At 38.5% G+C, this 18,208-nt stretch overlaps 1 protein-coding gene across 1 annotated transcript in view; it reads left to right on the forward strand.

The window, feature by feature from the left end:
• Positions 1-13,443: 13,443 nt before the first annotated feature.
• LOC117427501 (cadherin-22-like) overlaps positions 13,444-18,208 on the forward strand; it is a 197,322-nt gene continuing 192,557 nt past the window's right edge. The window contains exon 1 of the mRNA XM_034045717.3: positions 13,444-13,623. The gene's annotated coding sequence lies outside the window, so the exon portion shown is untranslated. The remainder of the gene's footprint in view (positions 13,624-18,208) is intronic.

Genomic DNA, 18,208 nt, shown 5'->3' on the forward strand with positions numbered 1-18,208 from the left:
ATCCAGTGTTAGAATGATGTGCAGCACTACTGTGCTAGCAATGTGCTTTATCCAGTGTTAGAATGATGTGCAGCACTACTGTGCTAGCAATGTGCTTTATCCAGTGTTAGAATGATGTGCAGCACTACTGTGCTAGCAATGTGCTTTATCCAGTGTTAGAATGATGTGCAGCACTACTGTGCTAGCAATGTGCTTTATCCAGTGTTAGAATGATGTGCAGCACTACTGTGTTAGCAATGTGCTTTATCCAGTGTTAGAATGATGTGCAGCACTACTGTGCTAGCAATGTGCTTTATCCAGTGTTAGAATGATGTGCAGCACTACTGTGTTAGCAATGTGCTTTATCCAGTGTTGGAATGATGTGCAGTATTGCAATATCGCAGTTAAATGTTTTCTTGTCATTTCCACAGTAAATCTACCCTGTTTTCCATAATTGCCCATGCAACAGATTAAAGAGTAAGTAGCAGAGTTCCAAAATATATAGCGTTATACATCTCCACGTGTCGCTACAACTGTTTTAATAACATACCTGTAATTGTTCTTTTCATTGTTAACATCCTGATAGCTTTTTAAACTTATACGTTTATTCTGTTTGAAAGCTCTTTTCAGCATGTCAGCTCTAGTGCACTGGGATTTGAGATCAGGGGTGTGTCCTCTAAATCACTGCAGGGAGAGCAATTAGAAAGAACCAAAACAAAACTACAAGTGCTCTGGCTGTTGTGTTCCATACAACATCATGGGTAGGTATTTGCTGTGTTACCTGTCTGACAATGTGGGCAATAATCCTTACACTATAATAAAAATAATAATAATAATAATAATAATAATAATAATAATAATAAAGCACACAAATGTAATACATAATGAAAAGATAAATACTGTACCTTGGCTATTAGTCATTGTTTCTGTTGATTTTGTTTGATGTGCTTGGAAAGCTACTGAAGCTGCTGAAGTAATGTTTGTTTTTCAGTTTGCAAATTGTTTCCTTAGAGGGTGTTTGTGTTGCAAGCACATGCCAGCGACATTGGTCAAACAAGTGCTTCATCTTGTATCTTTATAAATAACCAGTTCACACAAACACCCTCTAAGGAAACAATTTGCAAATGCCTACAAACTGAAAAACAAACATTACTTCAGTAGCTTCAGCAGCTTTCCAAACACATAAAAAAAAATCAACAGAAACAATGACTAATAGCCAAGGTACAGTATTTATCTTTTCATTATGTATTACATTTGTGTGCTTTATTATTATTATTATTATTATTATTATTATTATTATTATTATTATTATTATTATTATTATTATTATAGCTGACAGTGTAAGGATTATTGCCCACATTGTCAGACAGGTAACACAGCAATACCTACCCATGATGTTGTATGGAACACAACAGCCAGAGCACTTGTAGTTTTGTTTTGTTTTTTTCTAATTGCTCTTCCTGCAGTGATTTAGAGGACACACCCCTGATCTCAAATCCCAGTGCACTAGAGCTGACATGTTGAAAAGAGCTTTCAAACAGAATAAACTTATAAGTGTAAAACGTTATCTGGATGTTAATAATGAAAAGAACAATTACAGGTATGTTATTAAAACAGTTGTAGCGACACGTGGGGCTGTATAACGCTATATTTTTCGGAACCCCGCTACTTACTCTTTAACTCTCCCTATTGGTCCTTAATCAAGATTGCCAACTTGGCGCAACCAGGATTTGAACCTGCAAGCTCCAGATTGCATGACCCTCCCGGCGCTCCATACGGTAGTGCTTTTACCAGGTGACCCAATAACTTGATCCATATTAAGGACATATTTGATGTTTGTGTGGCCTATTGGACTGTCGATTGCAGACAAGATTAGAAACAAATGAGATGCTCTTTTGCACATTGGTTTCATGGTGCAGAGAGAAGCATGGCAAATATTTGTATTACTGTGACAGAGCGATGATTTTCTGTCTCTTGACTCTAATGAAAGCTGTTTCAATTTTTACTCTTTATGGGTCGTTTGAGCGTGCTTTATAGGTGCCGGAGAATTACATGCGAGGGAATGAGAGACGATCTGAAAACGGCTGCTCAGGTTACTGTTGCTGTTGCTTAATGTGGATCATATATATTTATTAGCTCTCTTGACTGTTGAAGCAATTAACATGGCCCAGACATCTGGATACAGCCGATTGACTCTTGCCATAAATGTCAACATTGTTTAATGGGTAAGTAGCATTGACTTGCATGCTCACTGTAGTTAATGTTAAATACTCAGCCACCCAAGTAATTGCACACAAGAATCCTGGGGAGTGGTGAGGTCGTTGCCCATTTTATTCCACTCAGACCAGATGATTATTCACAAAATATGTTTGTAATCACACCATTTACAAAATCATACAAAAGATTTGAAAGTGTTAGAAACTTCAAATTACAAATTGTGTATCTGTTTAACTTCCCTTTTACCTATTGATGAGGATTGCGATCATTCTTAGTGGTGTTTATTGTGATTTATTTATTTTGTTATTGATAAGTCTGTGTTAAGGTGCTTTGAATATAGGAGCTGCTCTTGGGTTAAGTTGCCTGTCATTGACATAAGGATACACGGACCTAATGATCCTTGTGAACCCGGTCAGATGAACCAGCGTAAGAGAGAAAAGAACCTCAACGGGCACAAGCCTGGAGTTAAATGGCCAAGAGCTTCTGAGAAAACAGTGTGGGACACAGTAAACATGAATCTCTGTTTTGCGTTGGAAAGGTTAGGTGGAACAGTTGAAAAGAAGCTGGATACATTTGGGGATATCATTTACGCATAAAGAAGCGAGAGGTTTGGAGTGGGAAAAAAAGAAAGGAGAAACTTCAAACTATTCCTGTAAAGTCTAGACGGCAGCAGGATTGAGCGCTTAGGTAGAGAAAGGAGGCAGCTGAGGAAGCAATGGAGAACAGCAGAACAAAGTCAGAAGGAGGCACTCAATCTATTACAAAGGGTCATAAAAGACAAGCTTGCCACATTGCGCAGAGCTGAGCGCCTATGGAAACGCTGCAAAAAGAAGGAGCGTGCGAGAACTGACTTTTATAAAGACAATTGAAATTTGCAAAGAAGTTATTCACCAGGGAGAAAAATGGCACACTAAAAGCAACTACGTCTGAGCTGGAGAGATATCTTGAGGATTCCACACATCCCACCTATCAATCCACCAGAATACCAAATGGAGGAATGTGCACCTAAGTGGAAAGAAGTAGCGCAAGCTGTGAAAAAGGCAAGGGCTTCATCATCTCTTGGGCCTAATGGAGTTCCGTAGAGAGTGTACAAGAGTGCCCCTGGTGTTCTACGAATCCTGTGGTAATTGATGAAAGTAGCATGGGAAAAACAGGTTGTACCAAGAGCATGGCACCAAGCAGGTGGGGCTTTAAAAAAGGAGAGGAAGGAGCTCCATGTGACATTCCTGGATTTAACTAACATAACCACATAAGCCTCTTTGGGCAGCATTTGATTGTTTCAGTGTACCGAGGAAATAACAAACTTAGTGAAAGCCTACTTTGGAGATTTGCAATTTTGTTTTTCAACTTCAGAATTCACCATTACATGACAATGCCTAGAAGTTGGTATAATGGCAGGATGCACCATTTCTCCACTGGCTTTTACCATGGCAATGGAAGTAATTATTAGGGCGTCAAAATGGGTAGTGTGAGGAGAATGCTTGGCTTCTGGAATGCGACTGCCACCAATTAGAGCATACATGGATGACATGACAATCATGATTACAACAGTAGCCTGCACAGCCAGCATTGAATGGGCACTAATGCAATTCAAGCCCACTAAGTCAAGGCTCATCTCTATAATTAAAGGTAAAGTAGTGGATAAGAGGTTCTACATTAATGGTGAGGCAATACCAACAGTGTCTGTGTCTGAGAAGCCTCTGAAAAGTCTTGGGAGATGGTATAATGGGGACCTAAAGGACACAGTTTGTGTGGGAGAAGTGAGACAACAAGCAGTGCAAGGGTTGAAGAGCACAGACAGCAGCGTTTTACCGGGCAAACTTAAACTCTGGTGCTTTCAGTTTGGTCTACTGCCAAAACTTCTGTGGCCACTCACTGTGTATGAGGTTTTCTTGACAACAGTAGAGTCTGGAAGCATTAATCAGTTCATACATCAGGAAATGGTTAGGAGTTCCATGCTGCCTCAGCAGAGTGGGACTATATGGTAAAAGGTACTGCAGCTGCCAATCTCAGCTCTAACCGAGAAGTTTAAGTGCGCCAGGGCTCGATTGGAAATGACAATCAGGAGGAGAGGATGACGTGCGTAAAGGCAGTTTCCCAGGCCAAACAGGGAGAATGGATTAGATGGGAGAGTGTAGAACAATGCAAGATCGGCTGGCGAGGTATATGGACAATGGAACAGTGCAGGTTCAGTTTCCTGATACTGGCAGATGTTGGACAACGGCTTATTTTATACAGACGTGCTCAAATTTGTTGGTACCCCTTCACAAAACACGAAGAATGCACAATTTTCTCTGAAATAACTTGAAACTGACAAAAGTAATTGGCATCCACCATTGTTTATTCCATATTTAATAGAAATCAGACTTTGCTTTTGATTTTTTATTCAACATAATATTGTAAATAATAAAACAAATGAAAATGGCATGGACAAAAATGATGGGACCGCTAACCTAATATTTTGTTGCACAACCTTTAGAGGCAATCACTGCAATCAAACGTTTTCTGTAGCTCTCAATGAGACTTCTGCACCTGTTAACAGGTAGTTTGGCCCACTCTTCCTGAGCAAACTGCTCCAGCTGTCTCAGGTTTGATGGGTGCCTTCTCCAGACTGCAAGTTTCAGCTCTTTCCATAGATGTTCGATAGGATTCAGATCAGGACTCATAGAAGGCCACTTCAGAATAGTCCAATGTTTTGTTCTTATCCATTCTTGGGTGCTTTTAGCTGTGTGTTTTGGGTCATTATCCTGTTGGAGGACCCATGACCTGCGACTGAGACAGAGCTTTCTGACACTGGGCAGTACGTTTCGCTCCAGAATGCCTTGACAGTCCTGAGATTTCATTGTGCCCTGCACAGATTCAAGGCACCCTGTGCCAGGCGCAGCAAAGCAGCCCCAAAACATAACCAAGCCTCCTCCATGTTTCACTGTAGGTATGGTGTTCTTTTCTTTGAAAGCTTCATTTTTTCGTCTGTGAACATAGAGCTGATGTGACTTGCCAAAAAGCTCCAGTTTTGACTCATCTGTCCAAAGGGCATTCTCCCAGAAGGATTGTGGCTTGTCAATATGCATTTTAGCAAATTCCAGTCTGGCTTTTTTATGTTTTTCTTTCAAAAGTGGAGTCCTCCTGGGTCTTCTTCCATGGAGCCCACTTTCGCTCAAAAAGCGACGGATGGTGCGATCAGAAACTGACGTACCTTCACCTTGGAGTTCAGCTTGTATATCTTTGGCAGTTATCCTTGGTTCTTTTTCTACCATTCGCACTATCCTTCTGTTCAATCTGGGGTCGATTTTCCTCTTGCGGCCGTGCCCAGGGAGGTTGGCTACAGTTCCATGGACCTTAAACTTCTTAATAATATTTGCAACTGTTATCACAGGAACATCAAGCTGCTTGGAGATGGTCTTGTAGCCTTTACCTTTACCATGCTTGTCTATTATTTTCTTTCTGATCTCCTCAGACAACTCTCTCCTTTGCTTTCTCTGGTCCATGTTCAGTGTGGTGCACACAATGATACCAAACAGCACAGTGACTACTTTTCTCCATTTAAATGGGCTGAATGACTGATTACAAGATTGGAGATATGTGTGATACTAATTAAAGAAATTAATTAGTTTGAAATATCACTATAATCCAATTATTTATTATCTTTTTTAAGGGGTACCAACAAATGTTTCCAGGCCATTTTAGAATATCTTTGTAGAATAAGCAATAATTCATCTCTTTTCACAGCTTCTTTGCTTTATTCTATGACATACCAAAGACATGCAAGTATACATGATAGAATAGCTTTTAATTTCATCACTTTTCAGGAGGAATGAAGCATTATTTCAATGAGCTGTAAGGGTACCAACAAATTTGAGCACGTCTGTATATGGGTAAAGTGGGCAGCAGTGTGGAGTAGTGGTTAGGGCTCTGGACTATTGACCAGAGGGTCGTGGGTTCAATCCCAGGTAGGGGACACTGCTACTGTACCCTTCAGCAAGGTACTTTACCTAGATTGCTCCAGTAAAAACCCAACTGTATAAATGGGTAATTGTATGTAAAAAATAATGTGTAAAAAAATAATGTAATTGTATGTAAAAATAATGTGACATCTTGTAACAATTGTAAGTCGCCCTGGATAAGGGCATCTGCAAAGAAATAAATAATAATGATAAAATGCTGGCAGATGTTGGACAATGGCTTATTTTCCCATCTGCAATTGCCACCACTAACCTTCGACCTGATTTTGTCTTGTGGCCTGGATCAGCACGCTTTGTTCACCTGGTAGAGTTAACAGTTCCATGGGGGGATGCTGTGGATGAGGCATATGAAAGGAAGAAACTTCGGTACGCTCAACTGGCTGCTGAAGCGGAACAGCGAGGATGGAGAGTCCGGGTTTACCCAGTGGAGGTGGGTGGGAGGATTTGTGGCACACTCCACAACCCGGTTTCTTAGAGACATTGGATTCAGTTGTCAAGAGTTGCGACTCATAGTGAAGAATCTATCTGAAGCAGCAGAGAGGAGCAGCAATTGGCTGTGGTTGAGACGAAAAGATTCTGGTTGGGGACCTCAAGCACAGTAGAAAGATAGCAATGTCGATGTAAAGGAAGGTAAGTAAGCTGGACTTAGCTGAGTGGGAGACGGAGGGGGGTGATGCTGGGATGCCAGAATCACTGTTGAGCCCTCTTAAGGTGTCGTGGGGTAGTCAACGAAACACCAAGGATGGAAGGTGCCCACTTGAAGATCCCAGAGAAGTACCCTATTCAGCTGAGTCCAGACGGGTGGCGCTAGGGAGGCCACACTGTGGTTGATCCCTGGAGCCAGCATTACACTTCATCAACACCAGGAGGAAGGTTATTTACGTCACCAGATGGAAGGAAACGCAGATGGATCACATTAGTTTACAGTAAAAGAAGTTATGCCTTAGTTGGTGCTTATCTTGGCGAGAGCTGAGTCCAATATCAACATGAAGTTTTGACACCTAGTCTCATGTAATGGAAATCTTAATCAGTATGTTCTTGCGCCATCTAGATCACAGCTGTGCCAGCAAAACTAAAGGAAACTTCTTTCTAAAATGGCAGAACAATAGATGGCGCTGGCACTTCTATACACTTTGGCAGATCTTGGGAGAGAGAGAGAGAGAGAGAGAGAGAGAGAGAGAGAGAGAGAGGCTGAGGATGAGGCTGACTCAATCCTGACCTGAACACCCCCCTGCTTGCCACTGATGTCCAACTTTCCAACGTTAAACCTGAGCTGTATTCAAACCAAGTTCTACATAAGATGAAAGTAAGTTTTCACAGCCTTTGGCAGTGTAGTCTTTATTCCGTGCACATCATTCTGCCTTATCATTTAAAAAATATATTCAGGTAAAGCATTCATTCTCACGGCCCCATTGTGTTGCATAAAACCTTGCATTACCATAATGGAGATGGCTCTTTTGTCATTGAAAACATATTTTGCAAAAGAAGCTGTTTTCTTCTCATAATATTTGTTTTAAAGATAATTTTTTTCCCAGTTCAGCCTTTTTATATTCAACAACATCTATCCACGGAGCAAAGAGCCCAAGCAGTAAAAATTATCAGTTATTCATAATTCGCAATTCAGAGATGCATTATTCATCCACAGTTTGCAAACCTATCATTACAAGTGTCTCAATCTTTGTACGCAGAAAGAAGCCTGATTAATTACCCAGCTAATTAATTATACAAAAATGTCTCTATTGAACTAAATAAAAACACCAATGACAAAACAAGCATGTCAATGTTTCAGAATACAAAATTAGAGTTAGCAGTCCAATTAAAAAGTGAAACGCTATGGCCTACATCTGCATCATACACATGTAAGTGTGACATACAGGCATACAGGATGCCTTCATAACAACGCATACTGTGATACTCTCTGTAAATAAAGAATGAGATACAGAACGTCTTTGTGGTGGATACGTGGTGTGACATATAAACACAACAACAGAAAAGGCTCTGGGTACAGTTTTAGACAGCTCTAGTGTAGCGTGGCCCCCAGAGTGGCTTACCGCTACGTTGTAGGCAGGCTTGGTGGTCCAGTGGTTAAAGAAATGGGCTTGACACCAGGAGGACCCCGGTTCTAATCCCCGCTCAGCCACTAACTAACTTGTGACCCTGAGCAATTCACTTAACCTCCTTGTGCTCCGTCCTTTGGATGAGATCCTATTGTAAGTGACTCTGCAGCAATTGTTCATGCCAGTCTCTGTAAGTCGCTTTGGATAAAAGCGTCTGTTAAATGCCTACAAAAGGCTTCTTCCAAACAAAATAAAGACACACAACAGTACACACACTAAACAAAACAAGTATTGTGCTGGTTTCAAGCCAGCACGAGTAGCAATTGTTAGCAATTGTTATTTTTTATATTGTACCTCTGGCGGTGACAGGGTGAGTCATACAGTCACATCCTGGCTGTGGTAGGGTGAGTCATGCAGTCATGCCCTGGCTGTGCTAGGTTGCTGGTCTTCGCTGGGGTAATGGGCAGCAGTGTGGAGTAGTGGTTAGGGCTCTGGACTCTTGACCGGAGGGTCGTGGGTTCAATCCCAGGTGGAGGACACTGCTGCTGTACCCTTGAGCAAGGTACTTTACCTAGATTGCTCCAGTAAAAACCCAACTGTATAAATGGGTAATTGTATATAAAAATAATGTGATATCTTGTAACAATTGTAAGTCGCCCTGGATAAGGGCGTCTGCTAAGAAACAAATAATAATAATTGGCCCTGGCAATCCAGCGGGTTAAGGAGGCCAGGTGCATGAAGCGCTCAAGCAGCTATGTGTTCCTTTAATCTTACTAATTAAAATTAATTACATGTGTGCTCTATTAAGTTGAATGACTAATTTCCCTATTTTGACAATTTTCCAAGATGTTCAATTGATTTCATATGCACAACAAATCAATTGTGTTCTAATACACTACTGCATTTCTTACATCCACTAAGTTAAAAAGTCACCAGGACGTGACGACTGAAACAGAAAAAAAACTAAAAGTGATTAAAGACAACTAGGCGGCTCATCACAGGCAGCAGAGGAGGCACTGCCAACTTGAAAATGTTACAATAAATAAGCTTATCTATGTGCAGTCCCACATTGATGACCTTGGATGCTAATACTAAGGAGAGTTATAATTAAGAGTTCTGTTTCTGTTTGTTTCTTTGAATTGTTATGTACCTTGCTGTGACCGGATGGTCAAGTGGTGATGTCACAGACCAGGAAGTAAACACACACAGGCAGGTACTACAAGTGAGTTGCAAATGCGCTTTCTTTATAATGATAAAAATAAAAGGTTTAACCAAAACAAAAGGCATCTTCCAAACAAAATAAAGACACACAACAGTACACACACTAAACAAAACAAGTATTGTGCTGGTTTCAAGCCAGCACGAGTAGCAATTGTTATTTTTTATATTGTACCTCTTATGTTCCTACTCTCTGAACACCCAACCCTAATGAGCGGCTGACCCGACACAGAGGGCTTTACCAGGCATTATACGTTTGTTTGGGCAGAGCTGGGTCCTAGCTGCAAGTAGCAGAAGAAAATAACATGTAACGTTAGGTTACGGATGTAACTCTGGTTCCCTGAAAGAGAAGACGACCACCAACCTGCGAGGTCGCGTCGGTCACCTTCGCGGGCTCGATGCAAAAGAGGAAGAGAGGTCCGTGGAGTGACTATTTGTTCCCTCGGAAGGCGGGACCGAGGACGTCACTCCCCAGAGGGGACTATCGGCAGCTTTGATATAAAATGCTTAGTGAATACCTGACCTGTGGCAGGCATATTCCAAAAGTATTGTTGGTGGTCGTCTTCAAATTGAAAGGGAACCCACACTCTGTGCACCAATACATACACACTACATAAAACATAAAACACAAAAATACACACAGGGGCGGGGCACCCCGCCACATATGCGCTATACATATATACTGTATATATATATACTGTATATATATATATATATATATATATATATATATATATATATATATATATATATATATATATATATATATATATATTATATATACTTCTGTGTTTTTGTATGGTATAATGAAACAATAAAAACCTATCTCGCTTTTTGATTTTAAAAAAACACAACAACAACAGCTTGCATGCTTCTGTGCTAAGCAATGGCAGATGGCAATACATTTAAATAAACAACACCATACTGTAACTTTATAATTATAAAAAGTGGAGTTCAACCATGGTACAGCATGGTAATTATGGTAATTATTGTATTTATTTATGCTATGTTTGATGGTCTGAAATGCTTATTTTGCCAGGTTATTAGCAAACTCCTGATAAAGTCAACTCCTCTTAGAAATTATATTAAGTATTTCTGACTGTATATTGAACATGCCTTATGGAGCTTAATCTATGTGATCATGAAATGGAATGGAAATGTGTATTCATTTACTGCAAGAACAATATTATGTGTTAGTAAAGATTTATTTTTCAAAAGCTATAATAGAAAAACCTCTAAATGTTTTTTTTTGTTGTTGTTTTTTTTTCAACAAAACCAGGCCTTCTGACTTGCACAAACTGACACCTTTGCAAAGGAATTTCTTTACAGTTAGGGAACTGTAATAGAGATACTTCACAGTTGTTTACAACAGTCCTCAACACAGCACAGTTGCAGTGTATAATCTTTCTTAAAACTGTATGTGTCAAAGGCCACCCACTGTATGGAAGGCCACCCAGGTCAAAAATGCATTATGTAGTACACGTTCTAATCTGAATTTAGTATGCGTTGTAATTCATACTATTACACATACTAATTTGGCCAATCAGATCACTGAAATTTAAATAAGCACCAATGAATTTAAAGAAAATAGTACGTGTAATAAATGATCCAAATATTATTATTATTATTATTATTTATTTCTTAGCAGACGCCCTTATCCAGGGCGACTTACAATCGTAAGCAAATACATTTCAAGTGTTACAATACAAGTAATACAATAAGAGCAAGAAATACAATAACTTTTGTTCAAGTGTGACAAACCACAATTCATTCAAATAAAAGTTGCCTTACATTTGACACGTCTGACCAGTTGGTGGCAGTATATAAATATAATAAAAAATACAATAAATACAATAAAAAAATACAATAAAAAATAAAAACTGAATCATGTCACTGTCAGCAGTGTCTGTCTGAAGAAGTCAGACTGTATTCTGCTGGTGTTAATAGAGCTCCTCTGGACTTCTAAGCATTTGTATTTGATCAGATTGTTACCATCCTTCTCACACTCCAGGCTGACGTTATAGTGCATTCATAAATAGTGACATATGTTTTTAAAGGGAGTGGCAGCATATTTGTGTTACAGGCACCAATGGCACTAACCCCCCCCCAAAAAACAGTTGCCAAATATTTTTTTTTGTTTGCATTGGGCCCTGGCTGTTTAACTCCAGAAGCAATGAGGCGCAGCATTACAACTCCAATCTTCTGGTTTCATACTTGGTATGGGCGAGAGCTCTTTTTAATTAATTTTTTTCTACTTTCCTTTCTATTTTAGGGTTTTTCTAATCATTCTGTAAGGGATAAACAAGTGTTGAACGAGACACTGTGGATTCTTTGCTTACCGATTCAACACTTTGAGTTTCAACAGAAAAACAATTGTGTGAGTGCTTTATTTGTTACAAGAAGACGGGGCTGGTGAGAGCAGACACCTGGAACATTGAGTACAAGGGTCAACGTCATCACATAGCTAAAACCTGTCTTCCTCGTTAATACACGTTCAATAATGACATTCAACAACCGACTGTTCATTTGGTAAATTTGGATTTGGTTTTTGCTCCTTTGTTATGCTGAGTTCAAACAGTTAAATGTTTGTCTTTCATATTGTAGGAATGTGTGTGGGTTGTCAGTGAAGATAGTAGTGAGGACTGTGTTTTATATGTAGAACTCGGCTTCATGTTTTAAGACTGGCTCTGTTGCTCCTGTATTGAGTTAATTTGTTTGTCTTTACCTGGCTTTAAGCTTGTCTGGAGAATCCTAAGTGCTGGGGCTAGCAGCCTTCAGGTGGCCTTTTAACTCTGTCAGCCCCACCTCTGCTCTGTCTACACATAGTTTAGATGGGGTCATTGAAAAGTCACACTGTCACCTGATTTGAACGGAATACTCCAGACAAGCTCAAAGCAAATGCAAATGAAGGATTGGTAAGTGTGTCACAAGAGTGGACAGTCTGCAAGGTGGTGTGACTTTGTCAATGGGGAAACATTAAGGGTACAAAGAGGGATATAATAATAAATACATGTTCGCAGTTGTGTGCACAGGGCATGAAAGAGTCAACAACATGGCTTTTATTATTATTATTATTATTTGTTTATTTAGCAGACGCCTTTATCCATGGCGACTTACAGAGACTAGGGTGTGTGAACTATGCATCAGCTGCAGAGTCACTTACAATTACGTCACACCCGAAAGACGGAGCACAAGGAGGTTAAGTGACTTGCTCAAGATCACACAATGAGTCAGTGGCTGAGGTGGGATTTGAACCGGGGACCTCCTTGTTACAAGCCCTTTTCTTTAACCACTGATGACAGCCAATATGCTGCTGAATAGCTTTGAAGCCCATTGGCATCTGTCACAAGCTCCATCACACTCCACCACTGAGAAAACATCAGGGCTTTGGAGAGCACGCCTCCCCCACTATCACTATCATGTCAGTCAAATTATTCTGTACAAATTAGATACAATAAAGCTGATATTATTGTCTCTGCGGGACTGCTTCATGTTTTGTATTAAATTATATTCTCCCATTTCTTTATTTATATAGACTGATCTCCAGCAATTTCTATATTGGGACAGAGGGATGCAGAAGAACGTGGGATAAGACCTGTACTGGTTTTTTTACCACTTGGATCACTAAATATCTTGGTGTCACGGAATAGATAATCGTCTCCTCTTTTAAATGTCTAGCTGCAATGCATAGTTCTCAAATGTTACCTGTCTATCTATCTATCTATCTATCTATCTATCTATCTATCTATCTATCTATCTATCTATCTAGTTATTTTTTTACAGCTCCATGGGTTGTAGACAAGGTATCTAAGATGTAGATTGACAATGCCGACTACTTGTAGGTTAAACTTTTTCTCAATGCTCTATTGCAGTAAGTCATTAATATCCACGGAACTCCCCCGCCCCTCCTTCTCTCTCTATCCTTTCTCTGTCCACAAGGGGCTGGCTGCTCTTGGACAGCCTGCTTTGCCTCGCTGCCTTGTTGTACAGGCTCCTCAGTACCAGCCTGCCTGCTGCAGCACAAGGAGTGTGGAGCTCTCCCTGTCTCTCCCAGACTCGTAGCTCTCCAGTCTGCTCGCAATGCAATGGGATCCTACAGTACAGTTTGAAAGAGACTGACTTATCTTCAGGAGCCAGAGGGAATAGCAGGGGCGTCTCTCCAGGTACCATGGCATCTTAACAACAGCAAGGTAAGAAAGACCAAGATATTTTACCAGGTGCTTCTCTAATGCATTTTGAGTAGGGGGTTTAGTTGATTAAGTTTGAATGGGAAAATGTGTATTTATGTCCTGAAGTAAATACTAAATACAAAACTGTAAAAAGTGTCTTAAGAGGATGGCTTTCCTGGTATTTTAGAGCAAATTTTTAATGGGGATGTTTTAACTGCTGTTGGGGTCCTACTACAATTTCATATCATACAGGACTTATATACGATATGTTATTAATCAAATATCCATCCGATTACCTACTCTGATTAATCGATCAATCATTTTAAGATTGAAATCCCTTAACTCTAAGATGATTCTTAAAAACTGGATGTGAAATATAATTTAGGACCTGATCTAGTAGTACTAAGCAGCACCTCATTTGTTTTCTGTACACTTGGTTTCTGACTTTAAGTTCCATTCTATGGTTTCTTGTAACATAATTCAGGTATCAGAAATGAAAGTTTAGATATGCAGAGGTGTCCAGTACATTGTGCTTTTTTTGTGTAGGGATGTTTTTATTTATTTAGCATGTTACCGTGCTACCTTTCTTATGTATCCTATTGCGGGATGCAAATCTAAAGTAAATATTAAAAGTTAGCATGGGTATAACTCTCATAAATATATATTTTTTTATGTATTTTATATTGTGTTCTGTGGGATTATTTCGTGTGTTTGTTTCATGCAAATTTTTACATTTTCCCATACAAATGAAAATTAAAATTAAATATGGATTTTGAAAAAAACAAGCCCTCTGGTAATTATGCACATGAAAAATAAACCACGTTAAGTTAACAGAAAAGGTCATACTTTTAATGTAAGGGCTTGCAAGTAGTATTGTTTTTTTGTTTTTGTTTGTGTTTTTTCAGAGTACAGTATGTAAATAGTTTTCAGAATTTATAAATCTTTTGAGACACAAACATGCAACTGTAACAAACTATCTTAAAGCACATTTAAAATGCTGTGTTAAATTTTAGAGGCTGGCATATTCAACTAAACGTACGGTACATAGTTCTAGAATATAAATACATTAATACATTGTGTTAGCGTATATGTATGCATATTTATACAGGCTACGAAATGTGAAAAATGTGATCTTAAAACAATTTTAATTGAACTGCAATTTACAGTGCTTGCATTGTTATTATATATGCATTGTAAGTGATCAAAATAATATATATATATATATATATATATATATACACACACACACATACATACATACAGTACCCACAATAAACCAATAGATGTATGTTCTCTTTCTAGTTTAATAGTTAAATGTTTTTTTTCCATCCACTTGCATTGGGTTGTGTGTTCTGCCGAATACAGTTTCCCTCGGAGTACAGCGCTGTGCTGATAAATAAAGTACTTATAGAATATGTATTTTGTAGTGGCTTTTGAAAAAGTAATATAGCTGCTGTTACAAATTCTGATGTATTAGTCTTCAGTTGAAAAAATAATTTGGTATCCCTATTGTAGAAATGAATAATTTTACATTTTTAGATGTGAGTCTCTATTGAACTTAGCAGGGTACATTTCACTCTAGCAAGCAGGAAAACCTTCCGTTACTTGGATATTTAGGCACATCAGTTATATCATGTAGTGTATTACATTATTTATGTCCCAATAATCTTTGGGCAGATATGTTAAAGGAAACATATAATTTGTACTGGTATGAATAATAATAATAATAATAATAATAATAATAATAATAATAATAATAATAATAATAATAATGTACATTAACCAGGGTTTTTAGTGGCATATGAATCATGAGATCTAGCCTGTGTCACCATAACCCTGCCATGGAATTACAGCCTTAATGCTCTTTATTTACTGGTTATAATTAGTTGTACATGATCAATCTTCTCGGGTTTCTCACATTCACCCATTACTTACCATGGTCCTCATTTCAGGACAGGCTCCTTTGTAATTTTTTGGAACATTTTTAACTGGCATCTACCTGCTGTTTTAATGTTCTCTAACTATATTGTTATGATAACTTACTCTGTTAACCATTTTACATAAATACAGCTTGTGTTCAGATTTTTTTCAAAGAAAAATGAATTTGGTACTTAATGTGTTAATCTGTCTCTCAGAGTTGTCATTGTATTCTCTTGAATGTGATACCTTTTTGGTAACGCTTTCAAATACTGCCTTGAAATTCCTATGAATTCCGGCTGGATCCCACAGGAATAATAACACCTGAATATCTTCTGCACTTCCTCTGAGTTCTTCAGTCATTCATTTTGAATTCAGCCCTGTTAATTCATGTGGATTTAATTACCTGCATTCATTCCATGTTTTCTTGTAACAAATTGATCACATGTATAAGGCATGCATTCCTTGTGAGAAGGGAGATTATGAGAAGTGTTCATTCATGCAGGAATGCATGCCTAACACATGCGATCATTGAAAGGGTCACTACATTTTTTTTCTCCTCGTCATCAATCAAAAGAATTTGAAATCTGGATGTGCTGAATTTGCCGGCTGCTTTGAACAGCTTTTGTGCAGTCGATGTGGCCCAGTGCAGTCTTATTATCCTACAGGGGTCGTGTGAGAACTATAAATAAGAAGGCTGTAAAATTGAGTAGTTTATACAGATAGAAACATTTACTACTACGACCACAGCCATGACTACATCTATTATTAATATTCTTAATTATTCACTTATGAAACGAGACAAATGTTCCATACAGTATATGAATTGTATTGCTTTATTCAACACTGGAAACCTGCCAGGATCAATTCTTGACTTGTGAAGAAACTCTGGGAGTGTACACCCGTACTCCAGTCTTTACTAGTTTTGTTTGAAAGTAGAAAAAAAAATCCATAAAAATGTTACAAAATGAGATCCGTTTTTCTTAGGAGACCTTGAGTCAGGTTTATCCAAGCTTGTTCACCATTTGAAAGGAAAACAGCAAATGTTACAAAACTAGAAACAAACAATTCAGAAGGGCTGTTTCACGAGTCAAAGCCGTGCTACTGTGTTCATTAAGGGTTTGTAACATTTCAGTGACCAGACTGGAGAAATCACATTGAAAACATGTCTCTTTGTGAGCTGCTTCCGGCTGTCTTCACAATCCCATGTCAACCTCACTCCCATCGTATCCCAGAGTCGGGTCTGGGAGAGTGAGGCTAAACAATGAAGTGACAGTGCATCAAGAACCAGGTCTTTCTAAATATAAAAAGGATACACATGGACTTTCATGGAGGAGTGGAGTTCTTCCCCCAGTATGGACGGATGAACAGATGACAAGCCCCCAGAAGAGTTTATGCGGTATAACAATGAATGAACTAAATTAAACAGCTGAATTCTGAGAATTACTTTCTGAGGTGAAGCTCTGCATTTGCTTAGCAACGTGAGGTATTTTGGCCCTGTCGTTTTGTCCTTGGATGTGAATGAATGCAAGATTGATTCCGAAATGAGATAAAAAAAATCAAATAAAAAATTCACTCAGCAGCATTACATTAAAAAGCTATTCAATGCTGGGTCTCGACACGTTTTGTAGTAAGGTGGAACTTGCACATCTGAATTAAAACTAACAAAAACAACAAAGTACGTCAGGAAAAAGATCTTCCCCACACCAACAGGGGGAGCAGTGAGCATGTTACTAATAAGAAGCATTGATTTTAAAGCACTTCTTTAAGTGTTGTTTTGCTTTAATGAAAAAAAAAGTTTTATATTATTAAGTAGCCCATCCCTTTGCAGTGACCTTTGCTTTATTAATAGATATTGTGTTTTTAAAACTATTATAAAACACATATTCCTGTTATAAATTAATTAAACATTTATTTTGGTGGCTGTTGGGTGATTGATCCAGTAAAAACCTTTTCCTTTAAGACCTTTTGGAATTATTGATTGCCGTACACCCCGTCCCTTTAATTCCACTCTGCTGTCAAACAGTGGCTATCAATTAAGCCCCCTGTCTCATTATGTCACCTGCTGGCTTTCATTAATCAGGACTAATGAGGTGTAATTTGTATCGTCTTTATTAATAATGCCCCTCCAATTCCTATTAAGCCTGGCCTTCACCCAAGCAGTTTTGTTGCAAGACTAGTTGCTCTAAAAGTAGCACTACGTAGTACTACACATCCAAGGACAAAGAGACATTCATTGTCCTATATACATTATTATTATTATTATTATTATTATTATTATTATTATTATTCAGCATTCCCTGTAGCCATTATATATTTAGCACAGTACAGTACATTTGCACATACTTTAGCAGTTTTCCAATGGTTATTCTTTGCATTTACCATGTTTTTTTAATATGCTTTACCAAACCTTTCTGAGCTTTACAATGCTTACCTATGCGTTACCATGCTTTCACTTTGCTATGTTTTTACAATGATAAACTGTTATACAAATTTTTAACTACTCTTATTGTGTAGAATATAAATAACCATGTACAGTCGCAGACAAAAGTATGTGGGCAGTCAAAAAATGAGAAAAACCACAAAGAAAGGGATTTCTTTAATTTCTCTAAATTATTCTCCTTTCTAACATATTGTTGCTTTCCTGGTGAAAAAATATATATTTTGGATTCGTCTGACCATAACATTT

The sequence above is a fragment of the Acipenser ruthenus genome, chromosome 29 (assembly GCF_902713425.1).
Source record: "Acipenser ruthenus chromosome 29, fAciRut3.2 maternal haplotype, whole genome shotgun sequence".
Lineage (NCBI taxonomy): Eukaryota > Metazoa > Chordata > Actinopteri > Acipenseriformes > Acipenseridae > Acipenser > Acipenser ruthenus.